The sequence below is a fragment of the Eubalaena glacialis genome, chromosome 5, assembly GCF_028564815.1.
Source record: "Eubalaena glacialis isolate mEubGla1 chromosome 5, mEubGla1.1.hap2.+ XY, whole genome shotgun sequence".
Lineage (NCBI taxonomy): Eukaryota > Metazoa > Chordata > Mammalia > Artiodactyla > Balaenidae > Eubalaena > Eubalaena glacialis.
In genome coordinates, this window is record NC_083720.1 from 83231799 (window position 1) to 83254442 (window position 22644).

Sequence of the window (22644 nt, forward strand, 5' to 3'; positions counted from 1 at the left end):
TTTCCCTCATCTATAGTACAGTAGTCCCCTGTTATCTGTGATTTCACTTTCCTTGGTTTCAGTTATCCATGGTCAACCTCAGTCTGAAAATATTAAATGGAACTTTCCAGAAATAAACAATTCATAAGTTTTAAATCATGTGCCATTTTGAGTAGCATGATGAAATATGCCATCCTACTCGAGACGTGAATCATCCCCCTGTTTAGTGTATCCACTATATATGCTACCCACTTGTTAGTCAGTTATCTATAACACTTCAGCTGTCACACTATCATAGTGCTTGTGTTCAAGTAACCCATGTTTTAATGGCCCCAAAGCGCAAGAGGAGTCATGCTGGAAATTTGGATATTTTCTTACTGTGCCTAATTTATAAATTAAACTTTATCATAGATATGTATGTATAGGAAGAAAAACAGTGTATATAGGGTTTGGTGCTATCTGCAGCTTCAGGAATCCACTGTGGGTCTTAGAATGTACTCCCCGTGGATAAGGGGTGGACTACTACAAGTTCTGATTTAGTTAATAATAAGCTCTTTTTCTTTTCTCCAGCATAAAAAAAAACTGACTTTTCCAATGCTGAAAATATTCACTTATTAAAATAGGTTTCATTTATTAACATTTACTACATGGCTTATATGTTTACATACATTATTTTATTTAATTCTCACAGTCTCCTCCCTGTTAGGTATGAGTGTCAGCACTTTACTGAAGAGGAAACATACTCAATAGGATAAGTAAAACGTTTCATGTAAAATGTAGAATAGCTAGGAAATGGCAGAGCCAAGAGTTGAGTTTGTCTGTAATACCTGTTCTTAAGGATGCAGCTATAGTTCTCCCCATAGATTTTACGCTTTATATTTTCAAGAGTTATTCAATGGTGTTCAATATTTAACTTTCATCAGTACAGTAATTGTACATAGTGAAAGCAAATGCTTCAAGGGCCCGGACCCTTTTTCTTCTTTCTTTTGCTACTTACTTTTAAGAGGTTTGTATTCTTTTCTTAAAACAGCTGAATCACTGCAACTTTTATTTTCCCAAACACCTAATGAAGCTTTATGGCAAAGACTAATTTGTGCTATAAAAATACCACCGACAATTTAGAATGAGGCTCTTATCTAAGTAGTAACTTAAAAAGTTGTTTAAATTACCTGTATTATAGGAGAAAATCCTTGTACTTAATTAATATGCTTGTTAAAAGACCCTATTATATTAGTAGCAGACAGACTTCATATTTAGGGTTCAATATTAATATTTGAAAATTTTCTAACTGAACAACTGAATAAACAACCAAACAACAAATACTCTTAGGTTCTGTTTGTTATATAATTTAATAATATCCATTTTCATTTTGAATTTAAGATGACAAACTGCAGTGTATATGGTGATATACTTTGTTATGAATGTTTTCTTAATATTGATATGTGGAAAAATATTATTGATATTTTTTTTTATACATGCTCTGTGTGTATATGTTTCTATGGTACTATTGATTTTTAAGGTGATACTTTTTCATGGAAAATATAGAAAGAAAATATAAAATATAGAAAAACAAAAATATATAGAAAAACATATCAATATTAACGATATATAAGTATATAAGAGGTAATATAGAAAAATTCAACAAAGTTTATTGTATCACACAGGAGAAGGAAAATTAAAAACATCTAAGATAAGCTTGCAATAATTTTTGCAGAGTTTTAGGAGTCAGTAAATCGGTGTATAAATGAACACTGAAATTTTTAAGAGGACTTTAACCTAAATCAACCAAGTGGTGTGGCTTGTTTTGAAAAGATGACAGTAGGAAATAAAATAAGGAAAATTAGGAATTTTAAACAATGTAGTGAGGCTACTGAATTTGTCTTATACTCAGTTTTTTGAGTGTCTTGTACTCAGTTTTTTCCAAATCACTAAAGTTGTATTTAATCTTTTCTTTCTACTGTCTGTAATTTCTTGTTTGGGTTCAACAGATACCCTGTTTTGGGGACAGTTGAATCAATACTTTTCTCTGTTCCTGTGACAGCTTAGTTCCAGTATGACTTTTATAGCCTTTGCCTTTTCTTTTGAGGTTTGGTTTTCCTCCTTCGTGATATTTCCTCCCCAGGAGATGACCCAAATATTCAAGAGGTTAAACCTCAGCATTTACCAATGCCACAGTTTTGTTTTCGCAGCTTCCTTCTTCTCACCCCACCCCATCACTTCTAGCCTGATTTGGGATGGAAATTGTGGCATCTTTAAGTAGAGCTTCCTTCATTTTGCCAGTTTACAGGGATGACTTGTGTTAGAGAGAAAACAGTAAAACAACTAACCACCTATATAGAGTATTTCTGAGCAAAAAATCTTTACTTTAGCTTTACTTTATATCCTGCTGATAATTTGTCTTTCTTCCAAGGCATACAGTTTCACACACATTACACTCAAAAAGTGTTTGTCTTCTCTCACAGTCCAGCATTTCTCTTCAGTTCTTTGTTTCTTCTTTTTAAAAATACAAAGTACATATTACTTATTCTAGTAATCTTCTCTCCTGGTAGATTTTCTTTGAAATAGATGGGGGAAGCACACAATTGGAGAGCCACTAGAAATGAGTGTTTGGTTAAACCAATCTTATTTTATAGCACTTACAGACTTTCTCACCATTCATATTAGCCATCTGAAGTTATGTATGTGATTGTCTTTATGGAAAGACATGCAAACCAAGTAATGTTGGAAATTAATATTTACAATTAATTATATAGTCTGTTATTTTGTCTTTTTTTACTAAAAGAAAAAAGTACTATCTTTCAGCATTTAAAATGAACAAAAGCCTTTAAATATTTAATTATAAATAACTAAATACATTTTGCAACTAATATTCAACTGAGTGCATATTTTAATATGTTCACACTTTGGTTCCTATTATGTAAATAAATAATTACACATTTAAAAACTCATGCTGAAATTAACCCATATGTTAAATTTTAAAAATATCACAATGTCAAGATATAATTTGATTCCCAATGCCTCAGTACCTTTTCCAGTTTCCGATACATAGGAGACATTCAATAAAGGCATATTGAATGTTTGAAAGAAAAAAGGAAATATGGTCAAAATTTAATCCTCTAAAATCATTATGTTCATTGCTAAAATGATAAACAAAAGAAACTCTTGTCTACACACAAGACCTTATTAATTCAAAGGGAAGATCTATGGTAAAAAATATAGATTATATGAATTTTAGTTTTTCCAAATTATTTGATGTTGTAATTGTATTACTCAACAATGCTAGAATGCTCCTAGCAACCAATTTGTTTTTCATATTATTCTTCTGTATGCCTCCATATAATGTAGCAAGTATTGTCCCTTTATAAGAGGAATGTCAGTTATCTAAATTCTTTTTTAGAATGACACTTATAACAAGAACAATAAAATTCTTCCTTTCTTTCTCCTTTTTCTTCCCACCACAGTTTCTTTCTTTTTTCTATTCTTTTCTTTTCTTTTCTTTTTAGATATTTGAAATACAACTTTATTCTGATTCTAAACAAAAAGGAATGGGAATGACAGTAACAAACAATATTCCACCACTGAATACTGTGATGTGACTGTAGCAGTCTTATATTTGGAACTCAAGGAGGAAACAACTGTGTTCCAAAACACCTAAATATGCAGGTCCAAAAAAATGAAGGTTTTTTTTTTTTTTTAACTGCTACATTCACTCTGAAGCCCATTCATCTCCTTCAGCATCCCAAAGATTAAGCACATGTTCTGCTTAGCTATATAATAAAGTGGCAAACACACTGCACCACTGATATCACAGGACAGTTGCCTATAAAACTAGACTTCTGACGCTGGGCTCCAGCTTCACTTTCTCACAGGTCAGCATCTTCATCCGGGAGGGCAGTTGTCTGAGCAACCTCTAGATCGTGCTCTTACTGCGCTGCCAACGCTGGGTCCATGACCGCCTCTGGCGGGGCGAGAGCAGGCATGGCGATGAACTCCAAGTTAGGGTCTCCCATCAGTTTTCTAGCAAGCCAGAGGAAGGGCTTTTCAAAGTTGTAGTTACTTTTGGCAGAAATGTCATAGTACTGAAGATTCTTCTTTCAGTGGAAGACAATTGACTTTGACTTAACCTTTCTGTCCTTAATATCCACTTTGTTGCCATACAACATGATGAGGGTGTTTTCACACACTCGTACCAGATCTCTATGCCAGTTAGGCACGTTCTTGTAAGTAACTCTCGATGTTACATCAAACATTATAATGGCACCCTGAGCTTGGATATAATAGCCATCTCTCAGTCCACCAAGTTTCTCCTGACCAGCTGTGTCCCATACATTGAATTTAATAGGTCCTCTGTTGGTATGGAACACAAGGGGATGGACCTCAACACCCAAGGTAGCTACATACTTCTTCTCAAATTCACCAGTCAGATGACGTTTCACAAATGTAGTTTTACCAGTACCACCATCACCAAACAATGTAAGTTTGAACTGAAGTTGGGGTTCTCCTTGGCAGCCATCGTGATGTTAACGCGGGCGGGGGCTGTGAGGGCGCGCCATGGCGACGGCGTCTGGGGCGCTGCTCCCCAGCCCGGCTCCCCTGGCCCCCAGGGACCGGCTCATGGCTGCTCCAAGTGCAGACCGGACGGAGCGGAGGCCTGCTCGGCGCGGAGGCCGGGGGCCAGTTTCTTTCTTAAATAGTTTCTACTTGACAGTATCTTGCACCTCACATAGAGTTCATAAAACTTTTGCAAGTGAATCAGTAATTACTTAATAGTTAATTTAAACTTTTATTGTATGTCCCAAATATGAAATATTCATAAAAATTGCTATTATAAGTTTGGAAAACAGGAAGCGTAGGTGAACTATATACTTTCTTAGAAGTTCTCACCCTAAATTCTCTCCTATTCTTGTCTAGCTGCTTCATATGTTTATGGAAATTATTCTCAGCTGGATTATATCATTTGCTTTCAAGACCTCCCTCTTTTATCTTCCTTTCATCACACAACGCCTATTGCAGACCAGGCACTATGCTAAACACTAGGTAGAATGATAGGATAAAAATTCTGCCACAGAGGAATTTAGCCAAATGAGGCTCAAGGTCCCCAAAGTTACACTGTTCCTAGTTCAGCAAAGCAACTGAACACTTCATGTTAGCAGTGCACCTAGAAGACATGCCCATCCCATAGTGGCTGATGTTTGTAGGGGGTGTGTGTGGGGGTATATCTTCAGGGAAGGTTTTCTAGAGGAGATGACTCTTGAGCTGAATCTTAAAGAATGAGTAGACTTTAATGAGAAGGGCAATCATTTTCGGCAGATGGGACAATGTAAGATAAGTAACTGTTATCGTGAATATAAAACCAAAACAGTTTGGTGTTTGCATGAAAAACAAAACAAGAGTGACAGGAGATGAACCCATAGATGGGCAGGGTAGAAATCATGACTTACCTGTATGCTGGGATTCTTCTGAGCCCTAATACCCATCACAGTGTGGAGCACAAAGATAATAAACTATTTTTAATGTAATTAACTAATATATTAATAAATACTTGTTTGCAAATCTGCAAGAACCAATTTTGACTAATTTAAGTTGAAAAATGAAGCCTTTTGTGGCAGGAGGGAGGGTGGGAAATACAAAGTAATAGTTCCAGAATCAAAAGAAGAAAGGTGAAAAACAGGTCTGAAAAAATAAGATCCAGTGATCCAGAGAGCAAGAGTTAGTGGACAGTCTCTTAAGTACTCTGCGTTTGGATGAATCAGTTACCAAAATGGTCCATCTGATCTAAGTCCTGTAATGATCTAGGCTAGGACATCAGGACTGCCTGAAATTCAGTTGTTTCCAAGGAATGAGAATGGGGCTGGCAAAGAGCCTATATATAATTAGAAAGAATCAGATCCCTCAGTAGACTTTTGAGCAAGGGCTGCAGGTTAGTGGTCCTGGACCAGATTCAGCCTGCAGAGGGTTTCCTTAGGTCTCCCAAATCCCTAAAACTCAGATTAAACCTGAAGTCTGGAGAAACACTGGACCTGTATTCCCTTGGGCAACAATAGACTAGAGCTGAGTAGGTGCTGCACCTTTTAAATAGGGTCTGTTCTTTGCTATTTCCTGTAATTTCCATTACTTATTTTACTGTACCTGGTTCATTATACTCTTTTAAAATATCTCCTGGCTTCTGAATATACTTAAATTTGCAACTCTTGTTATAGAGTTTGTATCTAATCAATGCTAATAGGTGTAAAAGCACTCTAAATAGTTACTATATATATATTTTTTATTTTCAAAATATATAGTATTAAGTTCTTGCACCAACAATAATTCTACCAATAGAAGTTTATCAGTACGTATTATGGGTTAATCAGTGTGTTAAGTGATGGGGAAAAGTAGAGTTCGGCCTTATGGATCTGGTGGTCCCGTGGATAAGGCAAATAATAAACACATGAACCAATACATATAATCATAAATGATAAAATGCAAGAAGAAAATAAACACAGTTGTACAATAGAAAACAATAAAAGGGCTAGCTTATATAGGTGTGATAAAAGACTGCTCTCAAGAGAGGGTATTTGAAACCTGAAGAATGAGAATGAGACAGTCAGGCAAAGAGCCTGGGAAAAAGCTTTCAAAGCAGAGAGATCATTAGCTCCAAAAAGCGTGAGACTGGGAAGAGGTTGGCTTGTCCTAATACCTGATAGAAAGTCAGTGTGATTGCAGTCAACATGGGGGAGGGTGACTTGGAGACATACCAACCAGCAATTAGTACTATTAATACCATTAATAATGAAGCAGCAATTTCTTTCAAGTTTCTAGGATTTATTAAGAATCAAAATATGTTTGCAGAATGAAATTTAATAAAGTGATATTTCCTTTAAAATATATATTTTTGAAAATATTACATTCTACAATAACATAAAGGTAAACTTATATCAAATAAACCAAATATCAAATGGCATCAACAGCTAGATAGAATAAATAGATATATTTATAGTGGATTAATAATATGTAAGTGTACACATGATGCTAATTGTAAGGAAACAAGATGCATTGAGAGTATTAAAAAATTAATTGGATTGACAAAGTTAGGAAAATATTTGATTTAGGAAGTAAAATGTTATTACAGACATAAAGTTGGGGGATTAGTTTACCCATGCTTACTTGCTTTATTTGAAATAGTAAGATTATAGAACTAATGCACTTAAACTTAATTCAAATAAATTTTTATAAGATCCTCAAATTGAATAGCATAAACATGTGAGGTTTAAAGAGACATGGAATATAACATTTTGTTTTTAAAATATACTGCATATGTATGGGAAGAGAAGTAGTGAAAACGTGAAGGTGAGGGTTTTTTTTTTTCCCCAAAGTGTTTATTGCTAAAAAGATCTTATAGCAAACTTGATGTATGAGATCTAAAGAGTTAATTTTCCAGATAAAATTTTTCTAAATTCTTGTAAAATCAATTGAAATACTATGAAAGAGCATTGTTAATTTTCTTGTATTCTAATCATTAATCTTATGAAACTAGAAAAAAAGTAATCAATTTGCTTAGAAAGTACTTCATTCAAATTTTTCAATTTTAACATAATAGTACTTCATTAAAATGATTAGTTAGTAAAGGGAAAAATCTACCTAAACTTTAATGTTTTTGTTTTATTTCTGAGGAATTTCTCAAATGGTAGGAGATCACAATTCCTGTGAATGTTGTCAATTTTTTAAATTGCTTAAAATTTTTCAAAATCCTGCTATAAAACCCAAATTCTTTTACACGATTAAATACTTATATGGTAGATTCAATAACGGTCCCTCAAAGAAATCCATAATATGTTATTATAAATGGCAAAGAGACTTTGCAGATTTGATTGAATTAAGGATCTTGAGTTGGGGAGATTATCCTGGATTATCCATGGAGACCCAATCTAATCATAAATATCCTTATAAAAAGGAGGCAAGAGGTTAATGTTCGAAACAGGAGATATGACAACAGAAGCAGAGATTAGAGTGATGAATATTGAAGATGGAGGAAGGGGCCACTAGCCAAGGAATGCAGGTATCCTCTAAGAAGCTGGAAAGAGCAAGGACATAAATGTTCCCTAGAGCATCCAGAATGAGCATAACTCTGCTGACCTCTTAATTTTAGCCCTTAAGACCCATTTTGAACTTCTGACAATTTGTGTTGTTTAAAACCACTGAGTTTGTGGTAATTTGTTGTAGCAGCAGTAGAATACTCATACAACCTGCTATAATATTTTTTTCTGAAATGATTAATATTGTTTAAACATTCATTATTTTACTTAGGACATGGAGTAGTAAAGACATAGTTTTGTTTTCTAAATAAAGATTATGGTGTATTTCTGTAACAATATTTTTTAAAAGTAAACATAGAAACCTTCCCTGTCATGGACTGTCTGGATGTGGGATGCACAGCATGTTGTTATAGACAAAAGTCATTTTAATTCTATAAATATACGAAACCCAAGGCAAACTGAAGTCAAGTTAGTGTTTAGTAAAATCAGTTTTACTGTATTACACCTATCTACTATTTATATGAGGCAGCAGAAATAGTGAATGGGTAAATAAGTGGTTGATTATAAATATATGAGCTAGATGGACAGGATGAATAAATGTAGTGAATTTCTGTTTAAATTTTCTTATACTTTAAACAAACAGGAAATTTTCACAATAACTGACTTGTAATACTTGAATTAAATCCATATTTATGGACTTCCAATTCTACTCTGTATGTACTAATTTAATTTAGTTTTATCAGCCCTTAATGAAAACCTACTTGTTTTTTAAAACATTGCACAATGTCTACATGCCCCCCATAGTATAAATATGACTGTTTTCTAACTTCCAGGAAACCATAATCTTCTCATTAATCTGTAATCCTTAGAGTCATCATATCAACACAGAATCAGACAGGGAAGGAGCTAATATTGCTTAGTTTTTTTTGTTTGTTTGTTTTGTTTTGTTTTAAGTTTTTAACATCTTTATTAGAGTATAATTGCTTTACAATGGTGTGTCAGTTTCTGCTTTATAAAAAAGTGAATCAGTTATACATATACATATGTCCCCATATCTCTTCCCTCTTGCATCTCCCTCCCTCCCACCCTCCCTATCCCACCCCTCTAGGTGGTCACAAAGCACTGAGCTGATCTCCCTGTGCTATGCGGCTGCTTCCCACTAGCTAGTTATTTTACATTTGGTAGTGTATATATGTCCATGCCACTCTCTCACTTTGTCTGAGCTTACCCTTCCCCCTCCCTGTATCCTCAAGTCCATTCTCTAGTAGGTCTGCATCTTTATTCCCGTCTTGCTCCTAGGTTCTTCTGACCATTTTCTTTTTTTTTTAGATTCCATATATATGTGTTAGCATATGGTATTTGTTTTTCTCTTTCTGACTTACTTCACTCTGTATAACAGTCTATAGGTCTATCCACCTCACTACAAATAACTCAGTTTCATTCCTTTCTATGGCTGAGTAATATTCCATTGTATATATGTGCCACATCTTCTTTATCCATTCATCTGTTGATGGACACTTAGGTTGCTTCCATGTCCTGGCTATTGTAAATAGAGCTGCAATGAACATTTTGGTACATGACTCTTTTTGAATTATGGTTTTCTCAGGGTATATGCCCAGGAGTTGGATTGCTGGGTCATTTGGTAGTTCTATTTTTAGTTTTTTAAGGAACCACCATACTGTTCTCCATAGTGGCTGTATCAATTTACACTCCCACCAACAGTGCAAGAGGGTTCCCTTTTCTCCACACCCTCTCCAGCATTTATTGTTTGTACATTTTTTGATGATGGCCATTCTGACTGGTGAGAGGTTTTACCTCATTGTAGTTTTGATTTGCATTTCTCTAATGATTAATGATGTTGAGCATTCTTTCATGTGTTTGTTGGCAATCTGTATATCTTCTTTGGAGAAATGTCTATTTAGGTCTTCTGCCCATTTTTGGATTGGGTTGTTTGTTTTTTTGATATTGAGCTGCATGAGTTGCTTGTATGTTTTGGAAATTAATCCTTTGTCAGTTGCTTCATTTGCAAATATTTTCTCCCATTCTGAGGGTTGTCCTTTCGTCTTGTTTATGGTTTCCTTTGCTGTGCAAAAGCTTTTCAGTTTCATTAGGTCCCATTTATTTATTTTTGTTTTTATTTCCATTTCTCTAGGAGGTGGGTCAAAAAGGATCTTGGTATGATTTATGTCATAGAGTGTTCTGCCTATGTTTTCCTCTAAGAGTTTGATGGTGTCTGGCCTTACAGCTTAGTTTTTATTAATATATTTTATAAATATATTTCCTCCTCTCTGTGCTAACTGCTTTCTACTTCAATTAAAACAGAAACAAATGCAGAATAGAATAGTAAGTGATATGGAGACAAAAGAAGTAGCTGTTTTCAGGTATTCTTCATGGCAATGATATATTTCTAATTATTACTTAGGCAGGTGGCAGGTCCTGTCACATTTTCCCTATTTTTGCCTTACCAGTTCTCTCAAGCACAAGAGCATAACGTAGTGGTTAAGAGTAAGAGCCTTAGAATTTATGTTCTGATTTTGCTAATTAATAGCTGTTTTCTAGTGAAGTTGTTTTACTCCTCTGTGAATGAGTCTCTTCACATAGAAAATAGGGATGATAATCAATTCACACAGTGTCTATGAAAATTAAAATAAAATATATGTAAAAAGATTGTACAGTGATGGCCATGTTAGAAATTCTCAGTATATCATAGCTATTAAAATTAATATGGCTCTGGCATCTCATCCATTTCTGAAGTTTTTTGACGATCAATACTATCATGTACTGGGGCTTAGAATTATATTATGCTGTTAACTTATCCCAGGGAGCCCCAGGCATCATAGAGTTATAGCCTTCTCTATTGCTCTTGACTATTGGTATAATTTCACAGACAAGACTTTTGTCTTAGTTCCTCACTTTTTATTTCAGATCACCTCTGGATTTTTAGTCTTTCTCAGAGCTAGTTACAAAGGCATCTGTCATCTGATTTAGTTCTTGAACCAGTTCTCTTTTATGGGGTTGCTCTCTTTAACCTAAAAGTGATACTAAGACACATCAAGCAAGCAGATTTTCTGAATCTACCCTCAGCTCAGTTGTCTCTGTGGGTTCTTTTATCACATATTTCCTGCTCTGCATCCCCTTCGGACTTAACCTGTTGGTGCTAGAAATTGCATGAATCACACCCAAGCTTGCTATGGAGTTTGAGCATTGCATCTTTTAGTTTCATACTTTCCTCACTGGTGTTAGCTTTTAGTACTAGATTATTTACCTCCAGACCCATTTCTCCCCATAGATAACAATAGATAAAGAGGTGTCAATGTCCTCAAATACCTCCAGGTTGAGCCTGGCCATGTTCATTTATTTCATTCAACAAATATTGGTTCAGCCTTTATTATATGAGTTTTCATATACTGGATCTAGGTGATAACAGTGGAATTTAATCATAAAGCAATCTAAACCTCTCTGTTAGTGTTTTTTGTAGGTGAACAACCTAAGACTCAGAATAAGTGAAATAGTTAATGATTATATAGTTATAACTCAGTGACACCTAATTGTAAGTTGAATTGTCAGTCCATCATCCTACTCTGTTTCTTTAAGTTTCAGAATAGGTTTCTATAGCCTAGAGACAGAAGCAGTGATTAAGGCATACTCTCAAAAATATAAAAGATTCAAATATATCCCCTTTAGTTGATATTTGTCATTCTAATTCAGTTCCTCATTTTAATTCACATTCTTCCAGGAAGATTTCAAAATTCAAAATGGCCCTCATGTGACTACTGGATTATTTTGTCTTTGTTTGCCTTCAATATAGCCTGTAATTAATACAATTACATACATACAATAACATATTGAGTTATCAAAAAACCCAACTTTCTCAATATTATGAAAGAACAGTCTTTTCTGTGCATACAGCTAGATTTCAAGCCTCATGGCCTTTCTCATAAATTTATTTCAAAATTGCCTGGAGAAAGCCAATAAGTGAACATTTTTGGGGTGTGCAATTTACTTTTATGTTCACTATAAGCTATTTACTTTTGGAAGCCTTTGTCGGCTATGTATCCAAATTTCTGTGGCAAATCCTTTCTCGTTTTAGTTTTTAAAGCAGCTTGAAATAAGTTCAGTACTCAGTTACATTGAGATTTCATAGTTGCTAAAAACCGTCTGCAGTTAAAAACAAACAAACAAAAAACCCAGCTAATGTACTTATGGAGAAAATAGAAGAATGCATATCTCTCAAAAGGCAGAACACAGGATTTCCTTTAATGTGATTTTCCTTGACTTGCTCTCTCCCCTATTCTTCTTACACTTAGAGAACTCTTTGCTGTTAAGTTTATCAAGATAACAGGAAAGGCTCAGAAGGAAGATCATATTCAAATTTGTTGGAAATAAAATGCATTTATTTCTACAACAATGCTTTCTTTTTTTTTCTTCTGTATTCATTCTGATTGCTCAAGCACCAATAGAACTGGTAGCTGGCTACTTGTGTGTATCAGAATCTAACAGAAATTGTTCTTATGGCCATATTTTGGTTTTATCCTGATCTGTTACTTATCGAGCTATCTACCCAGACTCATCAAGGCTTAACTTCAAGAAAAATGCTTGCCTAGTAAAAGAATATTATTGGGGAGATTATCAAGGCAAAGCTCTAAGAATTCCTGATTCTACTTTATCATGCACTCACTAATACTCATATTAAATGTTTTCAAATATCAAGCTCAGATCTCATAAATTATGAATGACTGCCCTGCAACAGATGGCATGTGTTATTCTTTTTAAGAATGAGTGATAAGTGTAAAGTGAAAAACATAAGCTATTCTTTGTCTTTAGGACTGGCAATCCTTCTGTCATTTATCAATGATGGCCTACATTTGTGATTAACACTGTTTCTAATACAAAATTCAAGAGTTTATGATGAGTTATATTACTTGACTGAATCTCACCAGCTGCTGCTCCTTGTGGGTATCAGATGGTATTTTCTAAAATGTTGAAATACCTTATCTTTATCATCAGGCAGTAGCTTGAACACTGGAGGAGCTGTTCACTAAAAATCCCATTTATCATTGGTTCTAAAAGTGCTCAAGATTCAGAGCTAATAGGGACCAACCTACAAAGGCCATTTTATTTTACCTAAGTAATGGAAAGCCAGGATCTTTTTTGTCTCATTGACGAATAATAGAGACGAAGAGTCTCATTGTGTACCAGAAATATCCAAATGAATCTAATGCTTTAGAATTATGATTTATCTCTTCAATGTAAGCACTACATCAAAGTTGTTTTGACTCTCCAAATAACTAATACACACAACAGAATTAAAATAGTTTGTGGCATGTAATTAGTGCTTGATAAAAGTTTGGTATTATTATTTTAGTCTTTCATACAATATGGATAGAGTGTTTAGCCTATTGTTGAAAACAGTAAATAATGAAATTCTGAATACCAAGCTATAAATAATATTGCACATTCCTGATTTAGGCTCTTGAGAGCCCACCTGTGTGTGTTTTTAAGAGTTAAAATTCTAACATGGACTAGTATTCATCTTTCTTCGAATCCTTTCAGTAGATTGTAGACTTTTACATAAACTCAAGTCCAATTTTATATTAGTGATGGTTGCCAAGTAACCATTTGATGCAAATAGTTCATTAAACATTTAGCAGCTCTTTCTCTGATTGGAGTGGAAACTGGAGTGACTTAGAAGCTGACGGCCCAGGAAGTGATTGAGAAAGAATATCTTAGAGTGTTTAATAAAAATAGACTATAACTCCTCTACTTGATTTTCTTCCTCTTTGTCAAAATTAAAATATAAAGAAGAAAAATTGCTGGAGAAAAATGAGGGTTTTTTTTCCTCTAATAATACATATTGTTCTCTGAGCAAGTACCAAGTGCTAACACTATGCTAAATACTTTGTATACAATATCATTTTATCCTCATAGCAGTTTATTTATGTTGTATAATTCCCATTTTAAAAATAAGGAACACAAGAATATAAATTAAGTCCTTAGTTTGTCCAAATTCCCATGCCTAGTAGATGGGTGGGGAGAGGGGGTGGGTATTTGAATACAGGTCCCTTTGACTCATGTGATTTTGTTCATTTTGTTAAAGGCTGGCAAAAATATCTTCTTGTCTGAGAATTGAGAAGCCTAACCAGCTACCTTTTACAAAGTATTTTACTACCCTCTAGCCTGATGCCTAAAAATTAGAGTTGTGTGTGCTGAGGTTAGCTTGACTTGAAAAGAATTTCTATCAGGAGGTAGGAATCATTGGTAGGAACCTGTGTTACTACAAGGAGGGAGAGAAACTGCAGTTAGTGAGTGGGGTGATCACTATCACTGATTCTGTAAGTTTTGCTCTGAACTGAATCTGATTTATAATGCTTTGTTGCTGTTAATAATTGTTAAACTTTTGCATTAGTTTTCTACTGCTACTATATCACAACATGGTGATAATTTTATTCTCTTACAGGTGTAGAGGTCAGAAGTCTAAAATAAGGGTATTTGTAGGAGTCTGTTCCTTTTGGAGGAATCTGATTCCTTGACTTTTCCATCTTCTAAAAGCCACCTGCATTCTATAGCTTGTGACCCCTTCATCCATCATCAAGGCACATCACTCTAACCTCTACTTCTGTCCTCAGGTCTCTTCTCTGACATTGAATCTCTTGCCTCTCTTTCATAAAGACTCATCATGGGCTCACCTGGATGATTCAGGATTATCTTAATATCTCAAAATCCTTAACTCAATCACATCCGTGAAAGTTCACTTTGTGATGAAAGGTAAAACATTCACAGGTTCTGGGGATTAGGGCATGGACGATTGAGGAGGGGTCATTATTCAGCCTTCTACAAGTTTGTTTTAATTAAAGTGCAAATTTTTATTTTAAAAAGAGTACAATTCAGTATAGAACACATGTGAAGTTCTATTGCTCTATTTCTTAAAGACCAAGTATACCTGATTATCGAGTATCAACAATCGCAGAATGCTCATAGTATCAATACCTAGGAGAAAATGGGCAGTCCATGGCTGATTTAAGACTGATGGATTAAATTGAAACCAATCCACTTGCCTTTTTTTTCTACAATAAAATGTCTTTTTTTCTGGTTACATAAATAAAGAATAAATGATCAAATAATAAAAATATTACAAAAAATAAAGGAAGATGAAAGTAAAGTTTACTTCAGTTTCTTTAACTGGAGATAAATTCAACTAACTTTGTAATTACCATTATTTTAGGCATTGCTTTATGCATATATACACAGATGCATGATTTTACAAGGATGGGAGTTATATATATATATACACACACACACATATATAAGCACACACATATATATAAACATACAATTTAGTGTATGTTCTTGACAGTTCTTCCTATACTCAGATATCCTTTGGAGATTTTTACATGAATATAGATTTATATATGTGTGTATCTGGGTGTGTGTGTATGTGTCTTTACAAAAACGGGATCATATCATACATGCGTCTTGCTTTTCTCATTATATGATATCTTGTGAAGTTAGCCAGAGTCAGCTGGTATAACTTTGATTCTTTTTAAGGGCTTTATAATATTTCATGGGTTGATGTAGACGATGTATTCAGTCATTCCCCTATTGATGGAAATTTTTATTTTGCTTCGTATGTGATAAGATGAATGATCTTTACCAGTAAGATGATCTTGGCTGGTTTACTAAGAATCATTTGTGTTATCTTACTTTTCAAACAGCAGTGGGACACTTGCCACTTGACACAAGAGCACCTGTCTGCTGACTGAAGTTAATGGTTCAAGGTGTAGAGTCAAGCTGAATGGGATTGAACCTGTGACCTTTAATTCTCCACCAAAATGACTGACCCAACACCACTGACAAATCTTAGCCTTTGCTAAAGTTTGAGGCATGTGTCCTGTGAATCTGTATAGTCACTTGATTTGGAGAGTTTTCATTAAATAAACTTTAGAAGTATCTGTCACAGGTAGTGCAACTACCTTAATCAAAATACCTATGATAAGAGAACCAAAATAACTTTGAACTACTCAGAAACAGAGGGACTACTACACATGTGAACTAATTTCTGTAGTGGCACAAGGCTGGGAAGTTTTTTTTTTGTTTTTGTTTCTTAACTTAATGATATTCCTTAAGCATTTAGCAGCTACCTCCTCGCCATCTTTTTCCTCCACCGATTTACTGGTAACATTTTATCAAAAACCATCTGAAACTTTCTTTTGAGTCAAACTTTATTTTCTCAGAACTTATTCTTCAATATCTCCGCAGTAGTTGTGACCATTTACTATCTCCTCCTTTACTAAGCTCTTCCTCTGACTGATGTGAAAATATTATCTTTTACATAATATCTAATTCCATCCTCTCAGTTTTCTTTCTTAATTCGTTTTGGCATTCCTTTCCTTCCCTCGTCTCTACGCTTCTTTTGTCCCTCTCTATTTTTCAAACGCCATATAAAGAACTATACAATCAAGGTACTGGTTGAGTTTTGTTTGCCTTCTATCTGACTGTTAGTCATTCGGTCTGTCTGTCTATCTGTCTCTCTCTCACACACACACACACACGGAGAACTGTCTTTAAATTTTGAAGAACCGTCGCCAATTCAATCTCATACTACAATTATTATTTTACTTTGTTGAATTTCTTATATTTTGAAGAATTCAGTGACCCTAATCCTTCCACAAACATGTAGTGGATAGCTTCAGTGTGTTCTTGACTACTCATGGGAAAATGTGAGTTATTTTCTTGAAAATTAACATGCTCCAATCCTTTTGCTCCTTAGCGATTTCTTCGTGTCCCGAAATTATTGTATAATTTCATTTTTTATAAAACGTCCCTGTGTGAAAGTAATTTAGAACTCAGGGAAAAATGCCAAAATCCATGAACGAAAGTACTTAAAGTTAAGGACAGTTTTTTTTTTTCTTTCATTCTTAGTCTTGTGAGGCTTAATGATCTTCACTTTTGTGAAAAGAAAAGCAATAATTGGAATAATAACAGAAAATGTACCCTTTTGTTTTGCGCTCTTCTATTATCATACTTTAACTCAATATTACCACTGTTTATTTAGTTTCTTACATAAAGTAACCAGATTAACCTTTAAACTGCCATGTTCACTTTTCTAAAGCTTCGAAGGAAATGGATCACTTTAGCTCCAACCAAATTGTATTCTATTTTTTATGAGAGTTTTAGGCAAACCAAAGATTTAGCATGCCAGAATTCTAACTGGCATGCCTAAAGCTTATAATGTTATACCCTTAAATTGAGTATTATTAAATCACCAGGCAGGTTCAAAGTGGTAGAATAAAGATTATGTTAAGTCTGAGATTAAGCTGTCACATCAGAGTAATTTGATTTTAAGTCTGGCTCCATCACCTCCATAAGTAGTCATATCCTTGACAAAGTTCATCCAATATGAGTTCTCACTGCAGATGAAGTATTGATGTTTTCATGTTACTTTGGTCAGTCAATAAGGTTAAAAGGATAAAGTTTATTTAGTTTTTAACATTGCCTTCTTGAAGTCAAATGTCTATTTAATTAAATTTTCAAAAATTTGGCAAGAAAGGACTGGTTTTAAACAGGAGAAAAAGAAATACATTTTAATTTATGTGTGTGGAGATCTCATAGATATAGGACCTAAGAAGTGGCCAAAGCAGGAAGCTTTTATACTTTTTAGACAAAGAAACAATACATTTGTGAAGAGTGGACAGGACAAAGAAACATAGCCTTTGGGTGCTTAATCAGTGAAGAATCTAAACAGAGTTTGGGCTTCGGGTAGTAAATTAAAGAAGTAACAAGGTTTGTTTACACAGGCTTCTTGGCCCCAAATTCCCTATCTCTGGTGATAAGAGTGTCCTACTTCCAGATGCAGGGAGTGTACCTGTCATATGAGAGATTTATTTCCTGCTTAGGGAGACAGAACTGTCCCTCTTGCATTGGCTGTTTCTTTTTTTTTTTTATTAACTTTTTTAAAAAATTCAAACAGAAAGTCACAAAAATTATAATCATCCTCATTCAGCTTGATATTAAATACCATATTGTGAAATTTGATAGAGACTATCTACAGTAACATGAAACAGATACACTTGGAGTCTACTTAAAAGAGCATCAGGAGGTCCAAGTTCTTTTTCAAGGTAGTTAATAACTTCTAAGAGTCTCCTAATGCTAAAAGTTTGAATTACATCTACAAGTTTTAAGTATGATATTCATTTTCTAACTGGCTTATGGTAATATGTAGTATTCTGTTTCTTCAAATATTGAGCAAAAAGTATATATATTATGTAATTCACAACATTGTTTCTGAACCAAGAGATGATAATGACATCAAAACAGTATGTCTTCTACATTTTATTTCTAATCCAGGCACCTATCACATAATCATCTCATCTGCCTAGCCTTTTTGAAAATTTATAGTTGCTTTTTTAATATGCTGATGACATATACAAAGAAGAAAAAAATAGAAATTTAATTTATGAAAAATATGGCCACATTGGAGGCATTAACATTTTATTTCCTCAACAATGTTGTGTTTTTAGTTTAACATAAAAAAATTACAAAATTTACTCAACAGTTGAATCTTGTTTGCGATTAATATAGGTACCATGTTAAGCAGTCAGCATGCACCAGTGAATAAGATGGATAAGATTCTGGCCCTTATCATGTTTTCTTTCTAATGTAGCATAGAGTCATTAAATATAGCCGTTAACTACATTTGTAATAAATATTACAAAAAAAAACAAAACCTCTAACAAAACATGTGAGTCTGGTGGTAAATTCTTGAGAGTAGAATTTCTTCTTCAAATTTATTATATGTAGATTTCTGACTCTACATCTGACGTGAACCCACAAAGTCAGGGGGAATATCCTATTCCAGAAAGGAGTGTGCTTCCCAGGACAGGGCTTTGACTGCCAATGAATTTTACAAGTTACCTGCAGGTCATACTTAATCTTCATGGTAATTTTTCTTCCATGAAAAAATAGTAGAATGAATGTGATTTTAAGTATCTACTTTATTTCCTTTTGTTTGTTTGTTTTTTAACATCTTTATTGGAGTATAATTGCTTTACAATGGTGTGTTAGCTTCTGCTTTATAACAAAGGGAATCAGCTATACATATACATATATCCCCCTATCCCCTCGCTCTTGCGTCTCCCTCCCACCCTCTCTATCCCACTCCTCTAGGTGGTCACAAAGCACGGAGCTGATCTCCCTTTGCTATGTGGCTGCTTCCCACTAGCTATCTATTTTATATTTGCTAGTATATATAAGTCCATGCCACTCTCTCACTTCATCCCAGCTTACCCTTACCCCTCCCCGAGTTCTCAAGTCCATTCTCTACATCTGCGTCTTTATTCCTCTTCTGTACCTAGGTTCTTCATAAAGATTTTTTTTTTTTTTTAAGATTCCATATATATGTGTTAGCATACGGTATTTGTTTTTCTCTTTCTGACTTACTTCACTCTGTATGACAGTCTCTAGGTCCATCCACCGCACTACAAATAACTCAATTTCGTTTCTTTTTATGGCTGAGTAATATTCCACGGTATATATGTGCCACATCTTTATCCATTCATCTGTCGATGGACACTTAAGTTGCTTCCATGTCCTGGCTATTGTAAATAGAGCTGCAGTGAACATTGTGGTACATGACTCTTTTTGAATTATTCTTTTCCCAGGGTATATGCCCACTAGTGGGATTGCTGGGTCGTATGGTCGTTCTATTTTTAGTTTTTTAAAGAACCTCCATACTGTTCTCCATAGTGGCTGTATCAATTTACATTCCCACCAACAGTGTAAGAGGGTTCCCTTTTCTCCACACCCTCTCCAGCATTTATTGTTTGTAGACTTTTTGATGATGGCTATTCTAACTGGTGTGAGGTGATACCTCATTGTAGTTTTGATTTGCATTTCTCTGATGATTAAGATGTTGAGCATTCTTTCATGTGTTTATGGGCAATCTATGTTCTTTGGAGAAATATCTATTTAGGTCTTCTGCCCAATTTTGGTTTGGGTTGTTTGTTTTTTTGATATTGAGTTGCATGAGCTGCTTGTAAATTTTGGAGGTTAATCCTTTGTCAGTTGCTTCATTTGCAATTATTTTCTCCCAGTCTGAAGGTTGTCTTTTCATCTCGTTTATGATTTCCTTTGCTGTGCAAAAGCATTTAAGTTTCATTAGGTCCCATTTATTTATTTTTGTTTTTATTTCCATTTCTCTAAGAGGTGGGTCAAAAAGGATCTTGCTGTGATTTATGTCATGGAGAGTTCTGCCTATGTTTTCCTCTAAGAGTTTTATAGCGTCTGGCCTTACATTTAGGTCTTTAATTCATTTTGAGTTTATTTTTGTGTATGGTGTTAGGGTATGTTCTAATTTCATTCTTTTACATGTAGCTGTCCAGTTTTTCCAGCACCACTTATTAAAGAGGCTGTGTTTTCTCCTTTGTATATTCTTGCCTCCTTTATCAAAAATAAGCTGACCATATGTGCCTGGGTTTATCTCTGGGCTTTCTATCCTGTTCCATTGATCTATATTTCTGTTTTTGTGCCAGTACCATCCTGTCTTGATTATTGTAGCTTTGTAGTATAGTCTAAAGACAAGGCACCTGATTCATCCAGCTACATTTTTCTTTCTCAAGATTGCTATGGCAATTTGGGGTCTTTTGTGTTTCCATACAAATTGTGAAACTTTTTGTTCTAGTTCTGTGAAAAATGCCCTTGGTAGTTTGATAGGGATTGTAGTGAACCTATAGGTTGCTTTAGGTCATATAGTCATTTTCACAATGTTGATTCTTCCAATCCAAGAACATGGTATATCTCTCCATCTGTTTGTACAATCTTTAGTTTCTTTCATCAGTGTCTTATAGTTTTCTGCATACAGGTCTTTTGTCTCCTTAGGTAGGTTTATTCCTAGGTATTTTATTCTTTTAGTTGCCATGGTAAATGGGAGTGTTTCCTTAATTTCTCTTTCAGATATTTCATCACTAGTGTATAAGAATGCAAGAGATTTCTGTGCATTAATTTTGTATCCTGCTGCTTTACCAAATTCACTGATTACCTCTAGTAGTTTTCTGATAGCATCTTTAGGATTCTCTGTGTATAATATCATGTCATTTGCAAACAGTGCCAGCTTTACTTCTTCTTTTCTAATTTGTATTCCTTTTATTTCTTTTTCTTCTCCGATTGCTGTGGCTAAAACTTCCAAAACTATGTTGAATAATAGTGGTGAGAGTGGGCCGCCTTGTCTTTTTCCAGATCTTAGTGGAAATGGTTTCAGTTTTTCACCATTGAGAACGATGTTGGCTGTGGGTTTGTCATATATGGCCTTAATTATGTTGAGGTAAGTTCCTCCTATGCCTACCTTCTGGAGGGTTTTTTATCATAAATGGGTGTTGAATTTTGTCAAAAGCTTTTTCTGCATCTATTGAGATGATCATATGGTTTTTCTCCTTCAATTTATTAATATGCTGTATCACATTGATTGATTTGCCTGTATTGAAGATTCCTTGCATTCCTGGGATAAACCCCACTTGATCATGGTGTATGATCTTTTTAATGTGCTGTTGGATTCTGTTTGCTAGTATTTTGTTGAGGATTTTTGCATCTATGTTCATCAGTGATATTCGCCTGTAGTTTTCTTTCTTTGTGACATCTCTGTCTGGTTTTGGTATCAGGGTGATGGTGGCCTCATAGAATGAATTTGGGAGTGTTCCTCCCTCTGCTATATTTTGGAAGAGTTTGAGAAGGATAGGTGTTAGCTCTTCCCTAAATGTTTGACCGAATTTGCCTGTGAAGCCATCTGGTCCTGGGCTTTTGTTTGTTGGAAGATTTTTAATCAGAGTCTCTATTTCAGTACTTGTGAGTGGTCTGTTTATATTTTCTATTTCTTCCTGGTTCAGTCTCGGAAGATTGTGCTTTTCTAAGAATTTGTCCATTTCTTCCAGGTTGTCCATTTTATTAGCATACAGTTGCTTTTAGTAACCTCTCACGATCCTTTTTATTTCTACACTGTCAGTTGTTACTTCTCCTTTTTCATTTCTAATGCTATTGATTTGAGTCTTCTCCCTTTTTTTCTTGGTGACTCTTGCTAATGGTTTATCAATTTTGTTTATCTTCTCAGAGAACCAGCTTTTAGTTTTATTGATCTTTGCTATCATTTCCTTCATTTCTGTTTCATTTATTTCTGATCTGATCTTTATGATTTCTTTCCTTCTGCTAACTTTGGGGGTTTTTTTGTTCTTCTTTCTCAAATTGCTTTAGGTGTAAGATTAGGTTGTTTGAGATTTTGCTTGTTTCTTGAGGTAGGATTGTATTGCTATAAACTTCCCTCTCAGAACTGCTTTTGCTGCATCCCATAGGTTTGGGCCATCGTGTTTTCATTGTCATTTGTTTCTAGGTATTTTTGATTTCCTCTATGATTTCTTCAGTGATCTCTTGGTGATTAAGTAGTGTATTGCTTAGCCTCCATGTGTTTGTATTTTTTACAGATTTTTTCCTGTAATTGATATCTAGTCTCATAGCGTTGTGGTTGGAAAAGATATTTGATATGATTTCGATTTTCTTAAATTTACCAAGGCTGGATTTGTGACCCAAGATATGATCTGTCCTGCAGATTGTTCCATGAGCCCTTGAAAAGAAAGTGTATTCTGTTGTTTTTGGATGAAATGTCCTGTAA

General features: G+C 34.5%; 1 protein-coding gene and 1 pseudogene across 8 annotated transcripts in view; one reads left to right on the forward strand and one right to left on the reverse strand.

Annotated features, from left to right (window-relative positions):
- ADGRL3 (adhesion G protein-coupled receptor L3) overlaps window positions 1–22644 on the forward strand; it is an 858517-nt gene that overhangs the window by 480810 nt on the left and 355063 nt on the right. The gene's annotated exons all lie outside the window — the stretch shown is intronic.
- On the reverse strand, window positions 3843–4532 carry LOC133092478 (GTP-binding nuclear protein Ran-like; annotated as a pseudogene).